The sequence below is a fragment of the Eptesicus fuscus genome, chromosome 10 (genome assembly GCF_027574615.1).
Source record: "Eptesicus fuscus isolate TK198812 chromosome 10, DD_ASM_mEF_20220401, whole genome shotgun sequence".
NCBI lineage: Eukaryota > Metazoa > Chordata > Mammalia > Chiroptera > Vespertilionidae > Eptesicus > Eptesicus fuscus.
The window spans coordinates 40,138,477-40,166,026 of record NC_072482.1 but is presented as its reverse complement, the minus strand read 5'-3'; the positions used below and the strand labels follow the sequence as shown (position 1 = coordinate 40,166,026).

At 36.9% G+C, this 27,550-nt stretch overlaps 1 long non-coding RNA gene and 1 pseudogene across 1 annotated transcript in view; both read right to left on the bottom strand.

Annotated features, from left to right (window-relative positions):
• Positions 1-4,274: 4,274 nt before the first annotated feature.
• Positions 4,275-4,719, bottom strand: LOC103284360 (trafficking protein particle complex subunit 4-like; annotated as a pseudogene).
• Positions 4,720-5,078: 359 nt separating this feature from the next.
• Positions 5,079-27,550, bottom strand: part of LOC114227603 (uncharacterized) — a 51,757-nt gene continuing 29,285 nt past the window's right edge. The window contains exon 4 of the long non-coding RNA XR_008557232.1: positions 5,079-5,106. This is a non-coding gene — a long non-coding RNA (uncharacterized LOC114227603). The remainder of the gene's footprint in view (positions 5,107-27,550) is intronic.

Sequence of the window (27,550 nt, the reverse complement as noted above, 5' to 3'; positions counted from 1 at the left end):
CTCACTTGTACGCTACAGAGCCTCTGCCCTCAAATATGCATCGATAAAGTCAACATGATTCTTAATAAAACTAAGTGTCTATCCTCCTGTTAAAATGACTACTTTGCTTATAAGGTAGGTTCAGCCGTCATTTTGATTATTAGGGCCCAGATTGGGCTCTCATCCTCAATTCAAAGATACCTTATTTAAAAAGAATATCCTATATAATAAAAGGCCAATATGCAAATCAACTGAACAGCAGAACGTCCGTCCAGGAGCTATGACATGCACTAACCACGATGGGGCAGATGTTCAATGCAGGAGCTGCCTCCTGGTTGTCAGTGCACTCCCACAGAAGGAGTGCCACTCAGCCAGAAGCCAGGCTCATGGCCTTCGTGGCAGCGCTAAGGATGTCCGACTGCCAGCTTAGGCCCACTTCCTGCTGGGAGAGGGCCTAGGCCAGCAGTTGGACATCCCCCGAGGGCTCCCAGACTGCGAGAGGATGCAGGCCAGGCTGAGGGACCCCCCGAGTGCATGAATCTTGTGCACTGGGCCTCTAGTATTAATATAAAGGGTTCTCCCATTGTTTTTTTGTTTGTTTGTTTTTAAATATATTTTAATATTTTATTGATTTTTTACAGAGAGGAAGGGAGAGGGATAGAGAGTTAGAAACATCGACGAGAGAGAAACATCGATCAGCTGCTTCCTACACACCCCCTACTGGGGATGTACCCGCAATCAAGGTACATGCCCTTGACTGGAATCGAACCTGGGACCTTTCAGTCCACAGGCCAATGCTCTATCCACTGAGCCAAACCAGTCAGGGCTGTTTTTTTGTTTTTTTTTAAATAAATATGTCGCCACACCTTTAATGTATAAAGTGTAGCAAAATCCCCAGCCAGTCTTCGTTTCAGTCTCTGTGTAGAATGTGCACAGTTAGCTGAAGTACAGGGACGTCATTTATCTACCCAGTTAAGGTTAGAAACACACTAGGGTGTGCTTGCAGGGACATTTTCTTTACTGATTTATTGATTCTCTTTTCAGAGTCCTCCTAACTCTTATGTTTTGAATTTGAACTTTTATGAGCCTGAGTCTCATTGTCTAAAAAATATAAATAACCCTCAGGAGATTGTTAAAATAAGTAAAAAAAAAATAAAATATATATATATATTTATATATATATATAGTTATATATATATATACTAGTATGTATAAAGGCCTAGAACATAATAGATATTCAACTAAATGCTAAATAGTTATAATAATTACTAGACAAAGATTGTGAGTTCAACTGTTTTTTCTTTTACGGAAAAGTATTAACAGCTAGAATGTGAACTCTAAGTTCACTGTTATATCTTAAAAGCCTAGCAGTTTGCCTGAAACATAGTTGGCAACAAAAATCAAACGCAACACAACAAAACGTAACAACAAAGATTATGTGTTGAATGTTGGATGGATCCTGATTCCTTTATCTGCACAGCTAGAACCCAATTCATTTAGCCTTCATACCCTTCAAGTTGTGCTATAATTTTACAAGTATCAAGGCACACATTTCTTGTGAGGTCAGATTGAGGAGAAATGTTATAAACTTACCTATTTTTGAATGGTGTTTTGGGATATATTCCCAGAAGTGAGATCACTGGGCCAAATGACAGTTCCATTTTTAATTTTTTGAGGAAACTCCATATACCAATCAGAAAGAATTTATGCACCCCTTTGTTCATAGCAGAGTTAAGTGTAATAGCTAAAATCTGAAAACAGCCCAAGGGCTCATCAGTAAATGAATAAATAAAAAAGCTGCAGTACATTTACATAATGGAATACTATGCAGCTGTAACAAAGGAGCTTTTACCCTTTGATAGCATGGATGGACCTGGAAATTATTATTCTAAGTGAAACAAGCCAGTTAGAGAAAGACAAATGTTACATGATCTCACTTATATGTGGAATCTAATGAACAAAATAAACTGATGAATAAAATATGTGCAGAGGCATGGGTGCATGGAACAAACTGACAGCTGTCAGAGGGGAAGGAGGTAGAGGGTACAGAAAGAGATGAACCAAATAATATATATACATAACCCATGGGCACAGACAATAGGGTGGAGAAGGCTTGGGTGGGGTGGGGGCTGTGTGGAGGAGGGAAAAAGGGGGGGGGGAGGGGACATCTATAATACTGTCAACAATTAAATAATAAAATTTTTTAAAAACTTACCTATTTCTTTTTCCGTGAGGTCATTGTCTAATTCCCATGTAATAGTAGGTACACTCATATCTGTGAATTCATAAAACCCACTTCAGAGTCAAATCAATGCCAACAAATGTTCTTCCTGTGGACTTTTAGAATTTTATTGGCTTGTCAGCTGTTTCATTAATATTTTACAACAGAAAGTAAATCATTATAAACTGCCCCAGCTTCATTCTATTGGTTCTTATAATGTCATCAAAATCCTTTGATGTATGTACAGAAGCCTCCTTACAGGGAATAGTTTCTATTCTCAGTTTATACATATGCAGAAGGGAGAAAACCTGTAAAATTCAATGTTCATGCCTTTGAAGATTTGGAAGGCTGTTTTGGAAATCTGTGTACATTTTTGTCTTCAGGATGGTTCCCATTGTGAAGAGTGTTCATCACCTTTTTTCAGGAAACATCAATCCTCTTGAGTTTTTCATCTTTTTCCTTTGGCCTCCTTACCTGAAAAATTTCTTTCCTGTTATATATGAATGAAAATCCTCAAATGCTACCTACGTTTTAGCTGCTAACTTTGTGTCCACTCTCTCATTCTTGATACTGGTAAGTCAGGCCTTATTCCTTTATCTTTACCAATTTAATTATTTTGATTATATACTTGATATTCTGAATATGTTTTAAGAGTGTTGATTTTTGTTATAGCAAATAGAGAAATTACTGCCTGATTACTTTGAACTTGTAGAGGGTTTACCTTACGGTTTTCCCTTAGTTTTTGATGAATCTCTTGGTCTTGACCTATGTTATTCCTATAATGTAGTCATTCTGGAACTTAAATAGAAAGTCACAGTTATTTATCAAGACCTTCTAACAAGGCAGGATTCAAACTCTAAACTCCTTTCTTTATTCTGCCTTTTCAGCCTTTTAACTATTGCTTTTCACTAGTTCCTTAAAGTTCACCCTACCCCCTCAAACACACCTTCGGTTCAGCCAACACGTTCATGGGAGTTAATATGCAGATGTGAGGTTTCCCACTCTTAGGTTCTCTTTCCTTTCCTGGATATTCCACTTCTGGTTCAGGTTTTTGAGAAGTTCTAAAACCCATTCTCTGACAGCTTGGACCAAAAAAACCATGGATCTCTTTTTAAGTTTTGGCCAAACTGCACTAAATGGACTGTGGACTGTGTGTTCAGGAGAAAAGCTCTAGAAATGTGAAGTCAACCTAGTAGAGTTCTCTTCTTTCAAAAGTATAATCCTCTCAAGGTTTCTCTACTACTGGTAGCATTTTAATCCTGACACTAATGTAAAATATTTTGATAAATAAATAAACATAACTATATTAAATTCAAATAAAATAAATGAATTTATGGTTACATCTATTGGTCCATTCATTAGTATTTCAAACTTTATTTTATTTGACTAGTACTAGTAAAATGAGTCCTAGTTACAAGGCATATCTAATTATTAAAAAAAAGAAAAATTACAATGTAAGGTACTAAAAGGTTTTGTATTCTCTTTTTTAAGGACTTTGGGGATTTTACTTGTACAACACTAATTATTAAAGAAATTGTGGCCACTAAAATAGAATTCTAACAAATTCAAAAGACATAACTTAGAAAGTATTACACAGAATAAAACAGTTGTACAACTGAGCTTTGAATGTGTTTCCTTTTTAGTCAGATTGTTAGCCATGACACGCATAAAAATGTTTTTGCTAAAATTATTAAATCTCTTAAGGAAATTTCATTTAATAAATGTCCAACCTATTTGCCACTTAACATTATCTTTAGCCTTATATTTATTTTTTCCTGTTTTGTAGGTTCAGATATTCTTTTATTTTTTGAGAACAAAGGAATGTTTATTACAGCATTTATGGGCCTGTTTTCTCTATAAATAAATCTGTATAGAGATGCGAAGTAGGAGTGATAGATACAGGAGGGAAGAGAGAATATTATTAAGGCTTTAGGTTCAGTACCTGTTATGAGGCTCAGCATCCTCTCATTTTTGAGAGCACTAAAGGCTTCTGGAATCCCCATTGGAATGAAACAACAGGACCCCTCCTGCAGATCTCTCAGAACTGGGGAGGGGGTTCCATTGCAGGTTCAGCCTATGACCCAGGTCCAAAACTTCCAGCCTTCTCTGACACCCCAGGGCTAGCTTCAGGTTCTTGTCAAACAGCTCACCCCTGATGGGCATTTCCAGGGAGTAGAATGGGTTCTTGAGGGCACAGTCTTAGTAAATCTCGCTAATCTTTTGGAGAAGAAAATCTATGGCGCTTGCCTAGGTTCTGCCAGCGCCACAAACCTGACTGACCCTATCTGACTGGAAGCCGTGCAGTTGGAATGTGTCTGTCTCCAGCATCTCAATGCCTTAGCTGCCCTGTTTGGGAGAAAGCTGGGAGCCGTTTTTCGAACAGCGAGTGGAACGTGGAGGCCAGATGAGCTTCTCATTGGAGGTGAGGTGGGCCTGGCCTAATCCAATGGACACTGGGTAGTTGGCAGGGCTGCCCATGTACTCCAGCACTTCATTCTTACCAGCTGTGTACCTGCCATTAGGGCCATGCCATTGATTGCCAGCACTGTGTGGCCCACTGCAAAAATCAGGCAAGAAGAGTCAACGATGCCCCATCCTGGGGATACTGCCAAGGCCCTCCATAAAAACTATGATGTCACTTTATGTATTGTGCCTTGTCATCTCATACTCTCACCTTCAAGAAAAAGAAAAATCATCATCATAAACAGGCACAGATCAACAATGCAATCTCAGGTTTTCTACATTGTTCTATTTTCATAATACTCTTACTCAAATCTGTAATTCTATTCTAAGCTAGACCAGAATCCACAGAGCACTCTTCTAACCCTGTAGTCACACACTCTGCCATCTCTCCATGCACTTGCACTGGAAATATATTTCATACAGACTCTGCTCAGAGTCCTCAGCTAGGGGATGTGAAAAAAATACTGACTTGAGCATATGTATATGGACAAGTAAACATTAACACTGAGTGATACATGAGGTACAAAAAGTTGATGGAGAGACGTGTCGTAGAACCTGGGAAAAATGAGCAATACTTGGACCACACCTAGGTCTCAAAGAACACAGAATAGTGAAAAGAAAAGCCTGGAATAAAGGGAACCCTAGTACACTGCTGCTGGGAATGCAGACTGGTGCAGCCATTATGGAAACAGTATGGAGTTTACTCAAAAAATTAAATATGAAACTGCCATTTGACCCAGTGATCCCACTTCTAGGAATACATCCTAAGAAACCTGAAACACCAATGAGAACGAATGTATGCACCCCTATGTTCATAGCAGCACAATTGTCAATAGCTAAGATCTGGAAACAGCCCAAGTGCCCATCAGCAGAAGAGCAGATAAGAAGCTTGGTACATTTAAACCATGGAATATCATGCAGCTGTAACAAAGAAGGAGACAGCATGGAGGGACCTGGAGGGTATTATGCTAAGTTAAATAAGGCAGTCAGAGAAAGACAAGTATCACATAATCTCACTCATGTGGGGAATCTAATGAACAAAATAAACTGTTGAACAAAATAAATCCAGAGACAAAGAAGCATGGAACAAACTGTCTTGAATCTCAGAGGAAAGGCAGGGGTAAGTGGGTGGTTGGGAAGAAATCAACCAAAGAACTTATAGGCATACTAGGGGCTCAGTGCATGAATTTGTGCACCTTGAAAGGAACTGTGGACTGTGAGGCTGCCATGCGCACAGGGCCAGGTCTCAGCCCATCCTCTGCACCCCCACTGGGCCCCTCCCACCATGGCCCCCATCCCTTGTCTGCTGGCAGCCCCGCTCCCGCTGCCACCAATCCCATGTGCTGATGGCGCCAGTCCCACTCGCACCCACTGACGGTGCAGAGTGATTGGGGCCAGCGCCAGGCACCAGCAACGAGTGCAAGAAGAGCTGGAGCCAGCAGCAGGTGCAAGCACCCAGCAGGACAGCGGCGCACAGGAGCAAAGAATTTTCAGTAACCACTAGAGGCTTGCCCAGATGACAGCAACCAGCAGCCCGCCTTGGTCTGGCACCCCCTGCTCACTTGTTCCACCATCCCAGCTTGGCCGATGCCTGCCATGTTCCTCGCTCTGCCACCTGCTGCCTATGCCCACCATGTTACGCGCATGCTCCCTGGTGGTCAGCGCACGTCATAGCGACTAGTTGTTTGTTCGGTTGTTCCACTGTTTGGTCTATTTGCATATTAGGGTTTTATATATATAGATATGCATATCCCATGGACACAGACAATAGGTGGTAAAGGCAGGGGGTGGCGGACGGCTAGAAGGGGTCAGTGGGGGAAAATGGGACATATGTAATACTTTCAACAATAAAGATTAAAAAATATATAATAAATAAATAGGAAACAAGTTTTCAGTTGGGGGAGTTCAGCCTGAGCAAAAGTAGAGAGTAGAAAAAGAAAGATGTGTTTAGGGAAAACAAAATGAGTGGGTAATTCTGGCTGGGTGTAGAGGGCCACAGAGGGAAGGAGAGGGCAATACTAATATGATTGATACATAGGATGCGGCTGGACTGTATATTTCGCAAAATTTTTGTCAGGAAATAAAAAGCAGTTCATAAAGACAAAGAGGTAACTCCTATCATATTGACTATTTTAAAAGTTTCTATTTCGAAAAACTGGAAGATGTAGGAGTGATCCTATTGGAAAATGAATTTAAACTATATCATCTCTGAGTAAACACCTTTGAATGACTAAGCTGAACTCTGAGGTGACTTTGTGTGGGCTTCTCTGTTGCTTGTCATTTTCAACGGAGTCAGTTCTGGAACACTGGGGATTTATCTCACAGAACAGATCACACAGGATGCTTCACAAAATGCATCCAATCCATCAGAACCGCTTAAGTTCACTCACAGAAATCAGTAAATGATGGGCAGGCAGGGATTTCTTAATAGGTTTTTTTTTATATATTTTGACAGAATGTATGATGAAAAGATGAAAACATGGATGTCTCAAAAGTCATTTAAAGATAGCTCTTCAGACTTAAGATGACTCCAACTATGAGGCACAGAGCCAACAAAGCTGTAATTTGTTGTAACTTGAACTAAGGCACACGCTATCAAGGGCATATAAAATTTTTAAAATAATCTAAAAAACAAGTTGCTTTTATGTCAATTTGCTCTAACTTGAATACTCTGTCTAGAATATTCAGCATTAAGATGAAAGATTTAGTAGATGCAGCATTACTATCAAAAGAGAAGATAAAGTGTTTCTATTGAAAAAATCCAATGATTTAAGCCACTTAAATGAATATTTATTAAGCACCTGTGTTGTCTGACCTACTGTTTTTGTTTTGCAGATAAACAAAGATGGGCAATATATAGTTCCTGTACTCAATGACTTTACAGTCTAATGATGGGGACAGCATGCATAGCTTATTGTAAGATAAGCAAAATGTGTTAAGTGCCATAGAGGACACCTAAAATATTATGGGATTACAAACTGTAGTAAAAGTAATAGTAGTGTTACAGGCACCTCTCACAGACAGCTGGCTCAGTGCTAAACATTGTATGTATATTAACTCATTTAATCTTATTAATAACTTTATACTATAAGCACTATTGTTATTTCAAAAAAAAAAAAATCTTTAAACGAAGAACCTGAGGCTCAGTAGGATTAAGTAACAAACTCCTACAACCAGAAAGCTCACACTCTCAGAATTCCTGACTTTAAAAGTTCCTCTTAAACACTGCACTATACTGCCTCCTAGGGGAAAGTTTCATGGAGATTATACTAGTAACCTCACTTTACATGAGGTAAAGATAAAGATAAGAAAGAGCATTCTGAAAGTCACAAATATGAGAGAGGACAGTATTTGCTCAGGAAATGTTAATGGTAATATAGACTCAGAGTATCAAGTGTATGATCTTGAGCAAGAATATAATGTATATGCTTTATATATACTATAAAACATAAGGCTAGGCTGGAAGAGCTTCAAGTCCCAGGAAAGAAGCTTGGACTTGACTTTGTGCATTGAGTCTCCTTTCATATGGAAATAACAGTACTAAAATTACCTTTTTGATGATTTTAAATAAGCCAGTATTTCCCCTTTGTTTAGATCTCATAACCACATTTCTTTATGGTAAATACAGCATTTCAGAATGTCTTAAAACAACCAGTCTTTTCAAATTTCCCCAGAATGGATTTGATAAACAGAAAGAAATGAACATAACAAAGAAATCACCATATTATTCAATTAAGAATCCTCAGCCAGTGATTTATATTGTGATATCTTAAACATAATTTATACTATGTTAAAAATCTTTCCACAATGTATTTAAGTCCTCCCACCCTACCCCCCAAAAAAACTGTCTCAATGTCCTTCACAGTAGCACAGTTCATCATTTGTTTGTGTGAATGTACAACTGATGCGCTTTTCCAATCCAATAAAATGTGTTCCTTCTTCCATATGTGGACGGTTGAACACATCAATCATTAAGTTACCTACAGTTTCTTTGGCTTCAGATTTCTGTAAAAATTCCATTAGCACCAGGTACCCTACCAAATGCTAGCAGCAATAATTTAATGATGTTGGTGATGCTCCAAGTCCAGTGTTTGCTTTTCTTTGAGGAGTCATAACGAAAAATAGGAATGTCATAGTTTTCTAGCCAAGTAAGAACTAAACAGTCCCATCCATTGCCTGGCTTATATCATTTTTAAGTATCTTACATGATTTTCTGATTACTTTTGAGTTATTTATAAGGTTGTCTCTTTCCTATCCGTCTAACTCTGAAAATCACTGAATCTGAATTCTTTGTGACTTCTGAACTCATTTGGTCCAATTCCATCCTTTTAGAGAAGAGCAGTCGGATGGATGCAAAAATGAAACGGTTGACCATAGGCTCTCAGCTGGTTAGTGCTCACCTGGAATTTGAACCTGGGATCATGTTACACTTCTCTTTCTATACTCCTTCCCTTTTTGCAGCTCAGGTCATGTTCTCACTATCAAGTGAGTCTGTTATGTCACAAAGGTTTGTTATTGAATGTATGAATTAGGTAAGCCAGAAAATATTTTGCTTCCAAGTTTTTAAAAAATTTCAAACTTACAGCAAAGTTGTAAGAAGTGTACAATGAAAATATATATATATCTTTCCCTTGCGATATTAATTCTTAATATTTTCCCATATTTTCTTCCTTCCTTCCCTTCACTTCTTTCCTTCCTTCTTTCTTTCTCCCTCTCTCCCTCCAACCCTTCTCCCCCTTCTCTCTCTCTCTATATATATACACATACTAATACATATATATAAGAACATACATACATACAGTTAATGTAAAAACAAACATATGTAGACATACACATATGTATTATTAAGTATGTATATATTATTTATTTTCTCTGACACTGATAAAATGTTTCAGACATCATGAAAATTCACCCCTAAGTACTTCATTATGCATTTTGACCTCCTTGTCTTTCTAAAATCTCCATTACCATAATATAATTATCACATGCAATAAATTTAAATTGATATAATACTATTATCTAATATACAGTCTATTTTCAAAAACCACTTGTATCTCAGAATCTATCCTATTGTAACTACTTATTTTCTTTCCTAATTCAGGATCCAGTCAAGGATCAAAATTGCTTGTTATCATTTCTCTTTAATCTTCTTGGAACTCATACAACTTAACAACAGGAGAATATTTTGACCATGGCTGTAGTCATGACATGTTAGGCTTTTTAATCCACTGATAATATATTTTCATAAATTTAATACAACAGAATGTATACAATGTACACAATAAGTTGTATTCTTTTAATGTTGTGTTAAACATCAAGTGATTAATTAATAGCATTTTGTTAAACTGTGTGATTCCAATTACCAATTAGCACAGCATTGAATTAACACCAAGAATTACTGCCTTCTTTTTATGGAATACAAACATAAACACTTTGACATCTTCTGAAGTATTTGCCATGGGTAATTAATTATCCAGTGTTATATGTTGACCTGTATTTAGTCTACCTGAATTACATTCACTTAAATCTGATAACTTGAAGTTTTGATAAAAGTAGCACCTGATATTACTTGTAACTTCATTCCAATACCATGTTTGTTTCCTTGGATAACCTTGCTTGCCAGTGTTTAATTAGGAGAACCCAGCGCCATTTTGCCAAAAGGAAGTTAATCCAAAAAAAGAAGACATCCTTGAGAGCTTTGGTGTTTATCTTGCATCACACTAATCTCTTGTCAAGATGGCTGTCTTTCCTTCAGGCTGTTTGCCATTGTACATTCCAAGTGTCAGGCTGAATCCTCCTCTTCAATGCTGACACATTTCTCTTGATCTCAGAAATTGATCAAGGTTTCCAGAAACGATAAGAAATTCATTTTTTTCAGAGTTATTTTTCTCTTTTAAAAAAGGCTGGAACTCTAAAAAAGACTCATTTGTCAATAAAATATGACTTTATGCTTTGACCAAAAAATTACCATACTTGGAATGCTTTTTCTTAAGGTTTCTAAGTAGAAATTGCCAGTAAGTTGATTTTTTTCTTGTTTCCATTCTCTGACTTGCTAATATACCTCAATGAAGAAGGAGCATTAAGTGAGGCTACATGAAAAAGCCACTCACTGCCACAGGCTTCTTATAATGCATCCATGTCTCACCACCGGGTACAGTGCCTGCCTAATAGGCATATTTCAGCACAGTGACTAAGGGTCCTCTATGGTGGGTGTTAACTAAGAAGGAATCACTGCAAACATTTCTAATGAACTGTTTCTAAAATATAATGTCCCCATGTGGTATAATACCATAACAGAATTGAACAGGCTAGAATAATTTAATTTTATAATTTGGAAGGGTTATTTAGTTTAAGGTTTCTTAAACCTGAAAGATAATCAGAGTCATCTGGGGACCTCTTTTAAAATACAGATTATCCAACCTCTGAATCAAAATATCCAGGAAACTGTGTTTAATGTGTAAAATGTGTTGAGCCTTCTCAGTAAGTTAGGAATGACCTAAGGCCTAGCTCCATGTGCACAACTTTTTTTTTTTTTTTTATACCTCACATGCCAAGTCATCATACTTGGATAAAGGGCTGGGCACCTCTAGGAGCTCCAGGTTCCAACCAGTTGCATCCATTATATCAGCACCTCTGTTCACACATCTTTGGCTCATCAGTCTATGCAACAAACCTGATTAGCTGACAGGAAAGCCTAGGAGTAGAAACAGTCTTTGTGTGAACTTACCCACAGGGGACCATGATCATTCAACTCAACAATTGTTTCTTTTTTTGTTTTACTCTAAGAGAGAATGATATTCAAAGGATTCAAACAGAAATTTAGAGCTGATGGAAAATGTTAGGAACATGTACTCATTAGACTTCTTCCCTTCAACAATGACAGAAACACAGCTCACATCTGCAAAAAATACTTTTAAAGTTATTTAATCTCCTTCTCCATATCTGAATTCTGCTTTCCACTGAAGGGCTTTGTTTCAAACAGGCTCTCTCCACACAGCCTCAGGATGGGCACTGGCAGTTCTCAAAGGGACTAGAGTACAGGAGTAGTGAGAGAACAATGATGCCCATATTAAAGAGATGTTAGGTACACCACTGTATGTTTATACCGAGTAGAGAATACGTTATTTCTTGTCACTTGATACCAACTTAAGCAGAGTCATGTGGGTGATAAGGAAGGAGCAGAGCTGATCTTTAGTTAACAAAATGGTCTGGGATCCTAGAACCATGGTTATCTAGGGAAAGTTTCCCTCTTAGAAGATTTAGACTCTGCTAACTCAGCACAAGCCTCAAGATACTTGCAAGATTAGGTTAAATCTATTATACTACTATAAATTAATCTGTACTTTACATTTTCTTTCATTTATTTCATACTAGTAGCCCTGTGCATGAATTCGTGCACCAGTAGCTCTCTGCCACCCTCCTGTAGCTCTCCGCCCACTGCCCCGCCCTCCTGTAGCTCCCCCACTGCCCCATAGCTTGCTACCCTGCCCCCTCCTGTAGCTCCCCACCACCCGCTTGTAGTTCGCTGCCCCACCCTCCTGCAGATTTGTGATCCAGTCGTTACATTGTCGGTTGTTATGCCTCACAGCGTAATGGATAATTAGCATATTCCTCTCTTATTATAGAGGATATTTATCACTGTTTCTTTAAATGAGAAAATTTTATTACAGAAAACATGTAATAAAATAGAAGGCATGCTACATAGTGTCTGAAAAATCTGATTTTTATGAATCACAGGGCTGTAATCAGGCATCAATATTATCCTTGTGATTACTCACCCCAATGAAAGGTAATTTACAAAAAAAAGGAATACTGAGCTTTATGTGGACTACTTTTGTTTACATCAATGTAAAATAGCATTAAATACTGCTTGACCTGACAGTGGATAAATAATTGAGATGCTTTTAACCAACTTGTCATCACAGGACACTGTGCCTGGAAGATGCCACCAGGAGGATGACCCCTGACCTCACCAGGTCCTCTGCAGCCTGTACAAAGGATTGAGAGCAAACCCTGGGACCATTAATGAGTCAGAACTGTCAGATTTGGTTGGGTTTTGCCATAATAATCTGAGTACAGGACAGTACAGAACATAATCTGTATAAATTCATCTAATAAAATAGAATACCTAAGATGACTCATAATGAATAAACAAATTATTCTTGGTCATTGAGTTTAATTTATATTTATAGAAAGTTTTATAATGGTGATACTTATGATGACTTGTAGTTTATCATTGTTCCTTAAAATATCTTTGTAAAACATATATCAATTGAAAGTGTTCTTATTTTTTTTTAAATATATGTTATTGACTTCAGAGAGGAAGGGAGAGGGAGAGAGAGACAGAAACATCAGTGATGAGAGAGAACCATTGATTGGCTGCCTCCTGCATACCTCATACTGGGAATTGAATCTACAACCCAGGCATGTGTCCTGACCAGGAATCAAACTGTGACCTGCAGGTTCAGAGATCGACGCTCAACCACTGAACCATCCAGCCGGGTGAAAGTGTTCTTATTGAGCAATGCCATCAAATGCTAGTAAGCTCTGCTTTAAAATTTGACTTCTAAACTCTCTTTTGGGTTATGCCTGTGGAGTATAGACTTGCTCGCAGACCCAGAATCAAGTCCCAGCTGAGTATCTTTGGCTAAGTCATTTAAGTTTTCTAAACCTCAGTTTCGTTTTCTAAAACATGTGATCCATGATTATAACTATACTAGAGGCTGAATGCATGAAATTGGTGCATGGGGTTGGGGGGGGCGGAATCCCTCAGCCCAGCCTGTGCCCTCTCGCAATCCAGGACCCCTCAGGGGATGTCCGACTGCCGGGCTTAAACCGGCAGTCAGACATCACTCTCGCAATCCAGGGCCTGCCTGCTCACTGCTCACTCCTTACCACTTGGCTCACTGCTCCTTGGTGCTGCTGCAGAGGCAGGAGAAGCTCCCACCACTGCTGCTGTGCTCACCAGCTGTGAGCCCCGCTTCTGGCTGAGTGGCGCTCTCACTGTGGGAGCGCACTGACCACCAGGGGCAGCTCCTACTTTGAGTGTTGGATGTTTGACCCCTGGTGGTCAGTGAGCATCATAGCAACCGGTCATTCTGGTTGTCCCGGGTGTTCCACCTTAATGGTCGCTGGGCTTTTATATATATAGATATGACCTACATCACAGAAATTGAGAGAATGAAATTAGATAATATGTGTTACTTGTTTAGCAACATGTGTAACACACATTACTTTTAGATATTGATATTTTTCAGCCTATAAATATTCTTGAAGTAAAGCTACATCTGAAAAAATCATAAATATATTATTGAAGGTTTAAAATAAAACTTTACTATTTATCGCAATTTCACTTACACTTCAAAACCAGCCATTATATGCATTTTTACATGTATATATTAATTTATATTATTCTCTCCAAAATTCCATGAGACAAAGAATTCAGGATCCTGGGATGAATTAAGATTGAGTGACATTCTCATGGTCATTCTGTTTATTTTTTATTTTTCTCTTTTTTTAAAATATATTTTTATTGATTTTAGCGAGGAAGGGAGAGAGAGACAGAAACATCAATGATGCGAGAATCATTGATTGGCTGCCTCCCACAGGCTCCCCCACTGACTAGGAATCAAACCATGACCTCCTGGTTCATAAGTCTACGCTCAACCACTAAGCAACACTGACTGGGCTATTTTTATTTTATTTTCATCCCCACTTGAGAACATGCTTTTGTTGAGAGAAAGAGGAAGGAAGAGAGAGAAAGAAACATCTATGTGAGAGAGAAACATCAACTGGTTGCCTCTTGTATGCACCCTGACCAGGGATCAAACCCACAATCTAGGCATGTGCCCTGACTGGGAATGGAACCTGAAACCTTTTGGTGTAGGGGATGACTCTCCAACCAACTGAGCCACCCGGCCAGGGTGGTCATTCTGTTTTCACAAGTCCCATGCTTCTATCACTCCAGAGCTCTGTCACCCAAGGCTTTTGAGAGTTTTGCATTTTCTCTGAAATGAAACAACATACCTCTTAAAGAGGTATCATCAATCCTGCTCCTGAATCCAATAATATTGCATTATACAATAATGCAAAACCACTCTTTTTCAGTTTTTTCCTTAAAATGTCTTATATAGAATATTAGACTTCCCAAGTACACTTATTTTAATCTAGTCAAATATAACATGAGAATATTTTTTTCACTGTTATCTTTACTACTTACCTGTAAGTGTTAGAAATACATTAGCTTCTAAATTCATTTGGGAAGCTATCAGTAAGTCATATATGAAATTAAATTCAAGATGGTAGGCTGACTATATTGTGAAACAAACAATGATAGATATTGTAAAATAAATACTACTTACAAAATACCACCTTGAAGGAAAAAATAGTGACAAAGAACAGTAGTAGAAAAAGAGGTTAATTTTAAGTAGTAGGATCTTAGGAGGCTTACAGAGGAAATAGTGTGAGTTAATTGAGTGACAAGAGAGATATTTATTTATTCAGTTATATATTTCTCAAATATTAACATCTACTAGGTTTATTTTCTTATTTACTTATTCATCAAATATTTATTTAGTACCTACTATGTGCCATTCACTGTCCTAGGCAATGGGGATATAGGGGCTTTTGCTCATAGATTCTATATTCCATGGGGCAGAAATAGAAAATAAGTGCACAAATGAATAAATATGTAATATTTTAGATAAAGATAATGTGAGACATAATGCCAGATGCTTTGGATATTAATGAACCAGGATGAAGTGGTCACAGATATTGAATTAGTGTTTTCAACCTGGATTGCTCTAAAAGTTGCCTGCTGCCTGTTTTCTTGCCTGTTTAACATTCTTGGGACAGCAGCTGGGGAAAAACTTATTTAACCACATATTTCTAGCACCTAGCAGAGTGTTTGACACAGAGAAGCTCACTCTATATACACTTGTAAAATAGAATCTAACCTGATTCTTTCTATAATACCACATTTTTAGTTTAAATGCACATATTACGTATTCAATATATGCTTATTGAATGAATGCTTATTGAAGGTTATTTTTCTAGTCCAACTCTGAGTGAAATAATTTATACTTTTCCTCCTTTTTTATTTTTATTTTCTAGGAATATTAGCCTCACTTCAGGTTAGGGCCACATGTTTCTCCTTACCCATCCTAAATTCTGCCAGATGCCTCATCTCCTTTTCTTCCCTGTGACCACAAAGAAAAAAATATATATTTTCTCATGTCAAAATCTGTGCAAGCAAATGTATCTACTTTCCTCTTTTCTAGGCTCTTTCTTTCTCAATTATATCCATTAATTAATTCAAACTTTTATTACAATGAGTTTTTTATGCTTTTGCTAATTTGCCTATATCCAAGTTCAACTCTTGATTTAAATGATTAGAAAATAAAGTACCCAGAGAAACATGAAGAAAAGAAAAGAAAGCTGAGACCCTACAAACTCTGAGATTTTCTTTACATTATTGTGAATTTCTTGAAGACAAATGCTATGTTTTTATAACCTTAGGACCCACAGCTTGTCAGACCTATAATGTTTTAAATAAATGTTTGTTGAGTGAATATCAGCTAAGTGTCTGCATTTAGACCTATTTTTATCGCCACGTGGTTGTGTGATCCTAGTAAAGCCACCTTTCAAATGAAAGGAACATCAATTCATTTTTAAAGTCCTTTAAAGTTCCAAAGTCTAGAATTCCATTATTTTAACTTTCTACAATAAGGCCTTTCCTGCATTCCAGTTTAAGATTCTCTCTGCTTGTACAGCACCAGTGGAGAATTGTTCATCAAACAAGTGTTGCAGTGAAATTAAACTATTATAATTTAACCAAAGATTAACCTACTTTCTTTACTAAAATTAATCTTTGTGATATGGAGTAAGTTGTGTTGAAAGATGATGATGATGGTGATGAGGATTTATACTGAATTACTGATTGTAATAAACTTGTGTGATTTTGTGATGTTGGTGAACAATTTAACTACCACATTTAAAAGCAGAAAAAAACAAGTACTGAAGTTTTTATATGCAACACATATGAAATGTTGAAATCTTCAGTAAATAGTAGAACTTAATTTGAAAAAAAAAAAAAAAACTCCTTTCTCACAGAGAACAATACGGGAATTCTATATTATTGCATTTATTTTAGGTAGACATTTGATTTCTAGTCTATTCCAGGAGTAGAAGGAGGTAACCATGGGAAGCACCTTCTCTTGTTGGCAAAAAAAGCAAAAACACCAAGATGCTAGTTTACAATTGTGATCTTGAAGAAATAGTAGGGACATTTATATTGTGAGCAATCCCCAGGGTAACCATGGATAAATTGAACATACAGACATCCACAGAGTTGCTATGTGTGTTTGATGGAAAATGCATCTTCATGTCGTTTCTATGGCAATCATAAATAAATCTAACTGCTCTGAAATCAACACAGCAGCTGCACAGACAAACAGATAATGTTCAGCAAAATCTGAAGAGTTTTAGCGTACATCAGTAGTTTGGTTCTAGGAATGCTTGTTTACAATAACAGAGTAAGTTGTTGGGTAACATTTAGTTCCTATGTCAACTCCTAAAGCTATCATTTTAGATTTGACTTTGTTCATGTTTAATAAGGATTCTAAAAAGAGTAGCAATGAAGTTAATTTTCCAAGTGGAAAGACTGTCTTAATAGTGTTTTCATTTACCAATGTAAAAAATAGGGAAAGAAAATGAGTTTCATACAACAAAAGGTAATTGGTTGAGCACTCATTTTATTCAACAACAACAAATCTATTCATTATTTTTACTCATTATGTTTTTGTTAATATAAGACAAACATCATGCTAAATACATTATATCTATTATCTTATTTAGTTCTCACAACAGCCCAGTGAATTAGGTAGTATTGCTACTTTATTTTACAGAGAAAGGAATAGGCCTAGAGCAATTAAATAATTTTTCCAGGTAACAGCTAGTAAAAGGAGAAGCTAGGCTTTGAACCCAAGCAAACTTTTATCATTTTAGATCGGAAAAGTTTTTGCCAAATGATACACAAAAACTTAATGCTAGAAAAGAGAAGACAATACATTTGTTTACATAAAATTAAAAAGGTTGTATGAAGAACAACAACAAAGTCAGTAGAATTAAAAAAAAACAAAACATTAAATTGTGAACAACTATTTACAGCTCGCAATGAAGGGTATATTTCTCTACTATATAGAAAGTACTTAAAAGTCAATCAGAGAAAGATCAAATGTACAATGGAAAATAGGCAATGAATATAAGTAGATAATACATAGAAAATATAATTAGCTCTTAAATATATGAAAGATGCAAACATCACTCTCAATAAAAGAAATTCAAATAAAAAGCACACAATTTTTTTCTCACTTATATTGGCAAATATAAAAAAGGGATAATGATGTATGAAAAAAGCATTTGTATATTGCTAATGTGGATATACATAGGTACAAACCATATGGAAGATAATGTTAAAATATCTATCAAAATTACAAATTCAGCCGAAACCAGTTTGGCTCAGTGGATAGAGCGTCGGCCTGGGGACTGAAGGGTCCCAGGTTCGATTCCGATCAAGGGCATATACATTGGTTGCGGGCACATCCCCAGTGGGGGGTGTGCAGGAGGCAGCTGATCAATGTTTCTCTCTCATCGATGTTTCTAACTCTCTATCCCTCTCTCTGTAAAAAATCAATAAAATATATTTTTAAAAAAATTACAAATTCATTGATACTTTGACCCAGCAATTCTCCTCTAGAAATTTATAGGAAACATATCCACATACACATTTGAAATAAATTTCTCATTGTACATAAATTTCTCAGTGTACATAAATTTCTCATTGCAACAATAGAAAAATAGTAGAAGTAGTCTAAGTATCTATCAATAGGAGTCTTGTGGGTGAATTATGTGTAAGCATACTATTGGAGGTATACCTAATACTTTGTGACCCTTAAAGAATCCCTGTCCATGGTGTTGGTTTGGACCCTAAGGTTCCATACTCATCTTACCTCATTCTGTTTTTTTCCTCATTAGCCCCCTGATTTCCTGCTACTGTAGCCCTGTTCACTTGAACAGACCTTGATATTCTGTCTATTTCTCTTCCTCAGAAGATGATGGTCTCCTAAATTAAAGCCACCTCCATGGAAAACATTCACACCAATCTGAAACTGTTCCAGCTGCAACCTCTATCCAAGGCTCATCACTTAACAAAGAAGACTAAGGACTATGGTGTATTTTTAAGACATTGAACATCATAAATCTCCATTTTAATTTTTCCTCTGGATGAATATTAATCCCTTTACATATATCATATGGGGCTAGATTTTTTTCTTTGAGAGGATTATTTTACCTCCCATTTAAATGTGCAGAAAATGCTGATTTTATATTCACTTGTTTAATAAACATGTATTGCATATTTGTATATACCATACTATGGTGCTAAATTGGGGAATACAAAAAAAATAATAATAATATAGAGGTTCCTATCTCAATAAACTAGCAGTCCAACAGGGAGCAGGCAGGACACTATAGTACCATAAATTGTTCCAAGGCATGGAAAAGGTGCCTAATTTAGCTTAACAGGTGGGAGGTGGGTCACTAAAAGCTTCAGAGAGAAAGTGAAAGTTGAGCATGGACTGGAAGCAGAAAAGTAAGTAGATAAAAGAGTAGACATGATTGGGCATTCTCAGATACTTTGACATAAATAACAGGAAGTTTAAAAGTCAGAGAGATTTCTTGTTACTTAAAGTTCACTAGCTGATTATCTGCTTAGTTATTTTAGTCTTCAAGAGCATTCACATTGGATCAAAATGAAATCTTTGTTCTTCTTAGAGCATAACAGAATGTTGATTTTGCATCTCTGTTCTTTTTTTAAACTGATGACAACAATGAATAAGTTATTTCGCTGAAACTACATTATCGATTTTTTGTAGACAAAAATGTAATTACTGAAGATGGAGCTTAGCCAGGCCACCTGAATTAATAACCAGCCTGAATCATCTTGCTCTATGAGAGAGGGGAACAGAGCTGTCTATTGACCATAGATAGCCATGACCTTTGTTATCTTTTGCACTCAAAATACCACAGGAGGAAGTCAATTAACTGCCATGACATTTAAACCAAATGAGAAATGCATGTATATAGTTCATGAGTACAAAATAATGCTTTTCTGAATTTGCACCACTATTAAAATGTGCCTATATAATATTTCCATAAAAATACTATAATTTTGTTGTTGTTTTTATTATACTGTTACTACCTTTAATGTCCTACATGAAAATGTCCTTTTTTTTTTGGTTTTTATTACTTTTATGCCAAGTGGACATAAATGAGAAAATACCTCAAATTCTCACTGTGCAGTCATGTATAATGGCTATTCATACTTGGTTTGAAAAATGCACTCTCAATAGGCAAATTAATCCAATGATCAGTTCATAGCTTTGATTATATTTACCAAAGCTAAAGCCAAAATATACAAGGCAAATATCCAAGATCTGACTTAACACTACTTTGATTGCAACAATAGAAATACAATTCAAAGTAACTCATATAATTAATAAAGTAATTTATGATTCACTTTACCAAACCATTACAAGAACAAAGAGTGGCTGATCTTGGGGAAGTAGAAACCAGGAATATACTAGTATGTGCCTTCAGGATTCTTTCTTGGTCTCTTATTTCTATTTTCCTTTGCGTTTCAGCTTTGTCACTCAGCCTGGCATCTCTAGGCTGGCTGAAATTTGGTCCATGGGTAGAAAAAGACCAATTCCCAGCTTCATTTAGAAATATTCCAAGAAAAGGCATTGTTAATCTCAAATTGGCTCATAACTATCCAAACATTAGGTCAGAAAACTAGGACTCGAACAGGGAAAAATAATTTCCAAACAGAAGGAGATGCTGTTGCTATGAGAAGAAAGAGAACTGAGCAGACAAAACTGTCAACAGTCTGTATGAGTGTTAACACATCAAAATTGCATCTTTTGAGCTGTAAAAATAATTCTCAATGATTTTCTTATTTTTATATGCAAAAAAAAAAAAATTAGCTAAGGTAGCAGAGTTGCTTAAGGACAGATGTATCCTTAAGGGCAAAATCTGTTGATTTGCTGTTTATTGCGTGATATTAGCACAAAGTAAAATAGTGCATGTTAGTGTGAACACCAAAGAATTTTAGAAAAAACATAAACTGTTTTCACATTTTTAGTCTTCTGGTAGTCATTATCTATGAAAACAAACAAGCTTGAAAATAAACATGCAAGAAAGAATAAAATCATTGGAGAAAGAACAGATTTTAAAACAAAATTCAATATGATGAATCATGCTTTGCAAAGTTCCTTTCTACAAAAAATATATATATATTAGTCATGAACAAATAAGTCAATACTTCATTTTCTGGAACATCAATTCAACATCTACTCATTTATAATTGTGCAAGTATTTTTGAGTGCCTTATTAATAGGAAATAACTAAGTTGGAGGACAGCAGGTATACTCAAATACCTCAAATTCCTTATGTAAGGAGAATATAGTAATTTAGGGACAGTAAAACATAATCGTCAATAGATATAATTTTAAAAAGTAGAAACTTTTGCTAAAAAGGATACATGGAGAAATATGGACAGTTGCAAATCAGAAGAGAATGAAACTTACTTTTAGCTCAAGGATTGAGAAAGACTTTTATAGATGAAGGATTTTATAATTTGTTGTCCATGGTAATGTTTACTGTTATAAATCTTCTTTTAGTTGTTCTTGAAGGAATTATGAGCATACTTTTGTTACCCAGGACATCTTTGACAGTTCACTCATCTTTCTCTCTCCTTAAATTCCATTCCTGAAGAACGGTCATTTGGTGGTGAGTGGTAAAAGTGAGAATATATTTTAAGATATACTTGAAATATTTTCACTTAGTGACTTTTTTTCAGGTTTAATGCACCCAAACACACATGAATATAAATATGCGTTATTATTTATTCATGGATTAACTATTGAGAAAGTACTGTATTCATTTATTTATTCAACAAATATTTAATAAATATTGAGGATATGCTGGTAAAAAACAAAAAAAACAAAATGTCCTGCTTTCATGGAGATTACAGTCTATGCGGGAGATGAGTTTATAATCCTATAAGGATGACAATATATAAGTGCAATACAATAAATAAATACAATTTGAGGTAGTTAAAACTTCATTGAAGAAAATAAAATGTAACAAGGGAATAAAGAGCAAAAGAAAAAGAGACTCTAGGCTGAAACAAATAAATAGAGAGGCCTTAATGATGAAACAGAGAAAAAGGAGAACACAGTATATGTGCAGTATACTATCATAAGATATTATATTAGTTGCTGAGATTTATAAAAATACATGTTTGGTATGTATTCTTTACTTAGGAAATCAGAGCAGATGTTTTCAATTTAATTGGAGAAAGAGGCATGTGCATAGTAACTAAATATGTAGAATAGTGCAGTGAGCACTCATTAGCTGGGTATAAATTATTAGAGTGCTTGCAATAATAGAGATATAAGGCTGTGAAACATAATTTATTATTTCATGAACATATTTGATTTAGTGAATAAACTATTAAATTAGTTCCTAAGAAAATGTTCTTTCCAGTTCTCCCTTGAATTCTTGCTGACATCCAGATGTCTATGTCTTTAATCACTTCCTGACCTCAAAGCCCTCCCTTCCCCTTCCCATGACATAAAAGAAGGCTGAATTCTGTAATTTCTCAAGATGGTTTTTAGGCTGCTAGTCAGCCATCTTCTCGACTTACTGGCTTTCCAGATAAAGTAACTTTCCTTGCTCCAACTCCTTGTCACTCAATTTATTGGCTGTCCTATGGCAAGCAGAATGAGCTTTTACTCGATTATACCTACACCTTTCCATCACTTCCCTTTGCCATTTGGATCTGGAAAATGATAATCTTTCAGCACCATGAGCCCTTTGGACTGACCCCTTTCCTGCTCACACCATGTTCTGCCAGCTCTTTGCACTTCAGCCACAATGGGCTTCTTTCAGATCCTAGAACATGCAATGCTCCCTCTTGCCTCAGGACTCGGTCAGACAGGGCTCTCTAGATGTGTTTACCAATCTCTGCTGATCCTATCTGCTACAGCTTACATGCCTCAAATGCCTGCTCATCTTTCATCTTGGAGGTTGTTGCTTTTCCTCTGGGCAGTCTTCCTTGATGTAATCATGTAGAAACTTCATTTCTTTAATATGAACTTTTCTCATTTCTTTTTTTGGATTCAAACTGGCCTCATCCAGCACCCAGACTCACCTGCCTCCTTAGCTCTTGCAGGACCACTCCCTTAATCATTAAGCCCTCAGAACAATGAGGTTTTGGTCAGCAACAAATAATCTTAGGAACATAGCCCCAGGTCTGTTGACTCCAGAAAAAGAGTTTCTGTTAAACTAGAGACAACATCTAGGCCTCAGATGCGTTTCAACTACAGACCCAGAAAGTGACAAAACCAGACAAAGTGAAGCCATAGCTGATGTCATGACCGGCTGCAATGAATATCACCCCCTACACTAGCGCTGACCAGTCAGTAGAGATCAGGACCCTGACCACAACCTTAACTCCCTAGTGACCATGATTAATGATTTCCCCCTATATTAGCCATCCCCTACAAGCCATTGGGAGCCAGGTCTTTGAGCATTAGCTCACCTGTCTCTGGGCAAAGGGCCCTTCCTAAAAAGAAACTCTTACTTTCTTTGATGCAGACTCCTGTTCCTGTCTTACTGGGCTTTGATGCATGCAGGCAAACAGTCCCCTTCAATTTGTAACATTGACTCCTTAAGAGCTGCTGTGTATGTTTCCTCAAGCTGTTATTATACTTATAATTTTGCTTTTTTGTGATCATTTTTGTTTTATGGGAGTATTTTTATCAATATGTGACTATTATAATATAAGATCTAATGAAGATAGGGACTGTGCTTACTATATTTTATTAACCTAGCAGAGAGCCTCTTATATTATTTGTTGGTTCAATGATTGAAAACATTTGAAGGTGTTTGTTGAATGATTAAAAATGACATTTTCTTTAAGGCTCTGCTAAATTTTGTCATTTTATGCATTGTAAGGGCATAACATTTAATGCACAAAATTATGAACATTTTAAAACAATTGGGATACTGACTTAATAAGGTTGAGAGATACAGATGTATCTGGAATGAAAAAATGATAACTTTCAGCACTACGGTTCTCTAATGAGGAAGACATTATATTTCCTCCATTGTCTTTCCTAAGTATCGTTGCTGATCAAGTTCATCCTATCATGTTGATGGCTATCCCAATGAAGATGGCTTCTTCCAACAAGACAATGCGCCATGCCACAGTGCTCGTATTGTGCAGGAGTGGTTTCAAGAACATGAGGGAGACTTTACCTTGCTTAGGTGGCCCCCACAATCACCAGATCTCAATCCAATTAAGCATTTGTGGGATGAAGTTAATCAGGCAGCTGGTTCCACAACCATCAAACCTCACAGAACTGGACAGTGCTATTCATCAGGCATGGTGCCAGATTCCTCGCAGCACCTTTCAACATCTCGTGGAGTCAATGCCAAGAAGAATCGCCGCAGTATGGAAGGCAAAAGGTGGTCCAACGAAGTACTGATGAGGTGGTCATAATATTCTGGCCACTCAGTGTATATGCAAAATATACTCATTTTTCTCTCAAGTGAAATGGAATTTTTGGACTGGAACCTGGATTCTTTGTCCACCGGAGTCGAAGAATGAATCCACGAACAGAGGGTAGTATAGCAAAGGTGGAGACTTATTGAAGAACAAGTATAGACTCCCTAGTGGGGAGGGGTAAAGAGTTCCACCCATTCCTTCTTCCACAGTTTATAAAGGCTGCAAGTCCCTGTACAGTCTGGATATCCCCTCTGATTGGACACTATAGCAACTCCTGAACTAGAAGGTCAAACACCACATGGGACACGTGATGCCCTCCTCCCTCATTGCTTTTTTCTTTCTGGACTTTCTTCCTTCTTTATTTTGTAAATATAGACCTTTTTGGCTACTTCCAGCTTCCTTGTCTTACGTAAATGCAACTGTTGTTGCTCCTTGCACCTGGCTTCCTTGTGTTATGGAGATGTACCTGTTGCTGCTCCCTTGTCTTATGGAAATGTAATTGCACCTGGCTTCCTGGTGTTATAGAGATGTACCTTCTCCCAATCTGTAGCCCAATTTCCCTGGACCCCAATTCTAAAAACTGACTAAACCTGCCTATATTCCCCTAAAATGCCTGTTTCACAAGGATCTCAACAACAATGAGAAAGTCACATCTACAAATCTCTTCTATATCTTAGACTCCCTGTGAAATTGCTATAAAATTAGAGTATTAGTATTCTTAAAATCTCATTATTAAATAAAGGAAATCTGTGAGATATATTGAAGTTCTTAGAGGGGCTTTTATGTGACTGGAATTTCTATGAGGTATTGCCTTAGAGATTTCTAATGTATTAGAGAATTTCATAGTTCAATTCTGGATTTGATCTTTGCTTTGAAACCATTTCTTAATTTGAAGATTGATTGTCATATTGAGTAGCTGAGAATGAGAAACAGTTTTATTTTTGAACTCAAAAGCTCCCCGTCTCTATATTTAACAGTTCATTACTTAGTTCATCTCTCTTGTACTTTAATCAGAGATAGTAACAGGAAGCCAGATGTCACTTTCAATGTTCTGCTGGGGATTTTCCCTGGCTAGATCACTGAGTTGATTTCCCTTTTCCACCTTATTGCAGAAATAGTGTTGCCAAACTTTCCACCTCCACATAACAAGATGCCCTTTCCTGCTGGTACTAATAACATTTCCCTTACTTTCCTTTAATATCTCACCATCAGCCTCCTCAAGTCTCTTTATTAAAACTCTCCTTAAAGACTTTTAGGCTTTCTAAATGAAACAGGAATTTTAGGGAAATATAGGCAGGCTTAGGGAATTTTTAGAATTGGGGTCCATGGAAAAACACAGGGCTACAGACTGGGAGAAGGTACATGTCTATAACACAAGGAAGCCAGGTGCAGTTACATTTCCATAAGACAAGGGAGCAGCAACAGGTATATTTCCATAAGACAAGGGAGCAGCAACAGATACATTTCCATAAGACAAGGGAGCAGCAACAGATACATTTCCATAAGACAAGGAAACTAGAAGTAGCCAAAAAGGTCTATATTTGCAAAATAAAGAAGGAGGAAGAAAGCCCAGAAGGAATAGGAGGACGATGTGGGAGGAGGGCCTCAGGAGTTATTATAGCAACCAATTCGAAAGGGGATATTGACCAATCAGAGGGATATCAGGGCACAGGAACTGCAGCCTTTATAAACCATGGAAACAGGAAGTCAGTGGGACCCTTTCCCCCTCCCTACATGGTAGTCCATTCTGTGGGACTCTTTCCCTCTCCCCATGTGGGAGTCTGTACTTGTTCCTCAATAAATCTCCACCTTTGCTATACTACCCTCTGTCTGTGGATTTATTCTTCAACTCCAGCAGACAAAGAATTTAGGTTCCAGTTCAAAAATTCTGTTTCATTAACAGTCTCTTCAAAGTCCTCCCAATTTCCCCTAATCTCTTGATCTCAAAGCCAAGACCATAGTTTTTTCATTCTTCTTCTCTTGTCTCTTTTATTTGTTCTTATTTTGTCTTATTTTTTTTTCAGGTCTATTTCCATAATTTATCAATTTTCATGTAGACTAAAATTATATTCAAGTTTAACATTTTCAAATCAGGCTATTCTTCTTTAGACTAATGTATCAACTCTTTCTTTGTTAAATACCTGTGGTTTGGATTGGACTGGCCTTTTCTTTTCCCCAACCGCATAACTGCTGCCTAAAGCTTTATTGTTTCTTAGAAGTAAGTTTTGTTATCCAAGCACAATACTGACTCTATATTATCAGGGTTTCTCTGCTTTCAATGACTCTATTAGAAAACATATCTTGAGGTTTTACTAAATGCTAGGCATTGTTTCAGGTGCTAGAGATGGGCAGCTATTTAAAGCAAATGTATTTGGCATGCATCTCAATCTGCTGATTTAGGAGGGCAAAAAAATGTAATATATTATAATAAAGTTTATTATAATTAATTTATTCACTAATAGTAACAGTAAAAGCTCATTACATGTTAATGTAATTATCATTTATGAGACATATTGTCTAAAAACATAGTGAGAACAGTGGCTATCTTATTCTATCCTGGCTATTATAATAGAATGCCATAGACTGAGTGTCTTGTGTGCAACAAAAATTTGTTTCTCATAGTTCTGGAGGGTGGGAAGTCCAAGGTCAAGGTGCCAGCAGGGTATCTGTTAAGGGCCTATTTCCTATTTTATAGAGGGCCATCTTCTTACTGAGTCCTCACATGGCAGAAAGGGAAAGAGGTCATTCTAGCATCTCTTTTAAAAAGGCATTAATCCCACCTTGGCTCAGTTGGTTGGAGTGTCATCCTGTACACTGAAAGGATGCAGGTTTGATTCCTGGTCAGGTCACATACCTAGGTTTTGGGTTTGATCCCTGGGTGGGCTATGTATAGGAGTATGTATAGGAGGTAACCAATCAATATTTCTCTCTCACATCGATGCCTCTCTCTCTCTCTCTCTCTCCCCCTTCTCTCTCCCTTCCTTTCTCTCTAAAAATCAATAAAATTATATCCTAGGGTGAGGATTAAAAAGAAAAAAGAGGGGGAGCATTAAACCCATCAGTGATGGCTCTGTCCTCATAATTTAATTATTTGCCAAAGTCCCCACCTCCCAATAATATCATTTTGAGGATTAGGTTCAACACAAACATTCAGTCTATATCATTCTAGTCTTAGCCCACCAAATTCATGTCCTTCTCGCATGCAAAATACATTCATTTCAATATACACACACACTCTGTTAGGATATTTTTTC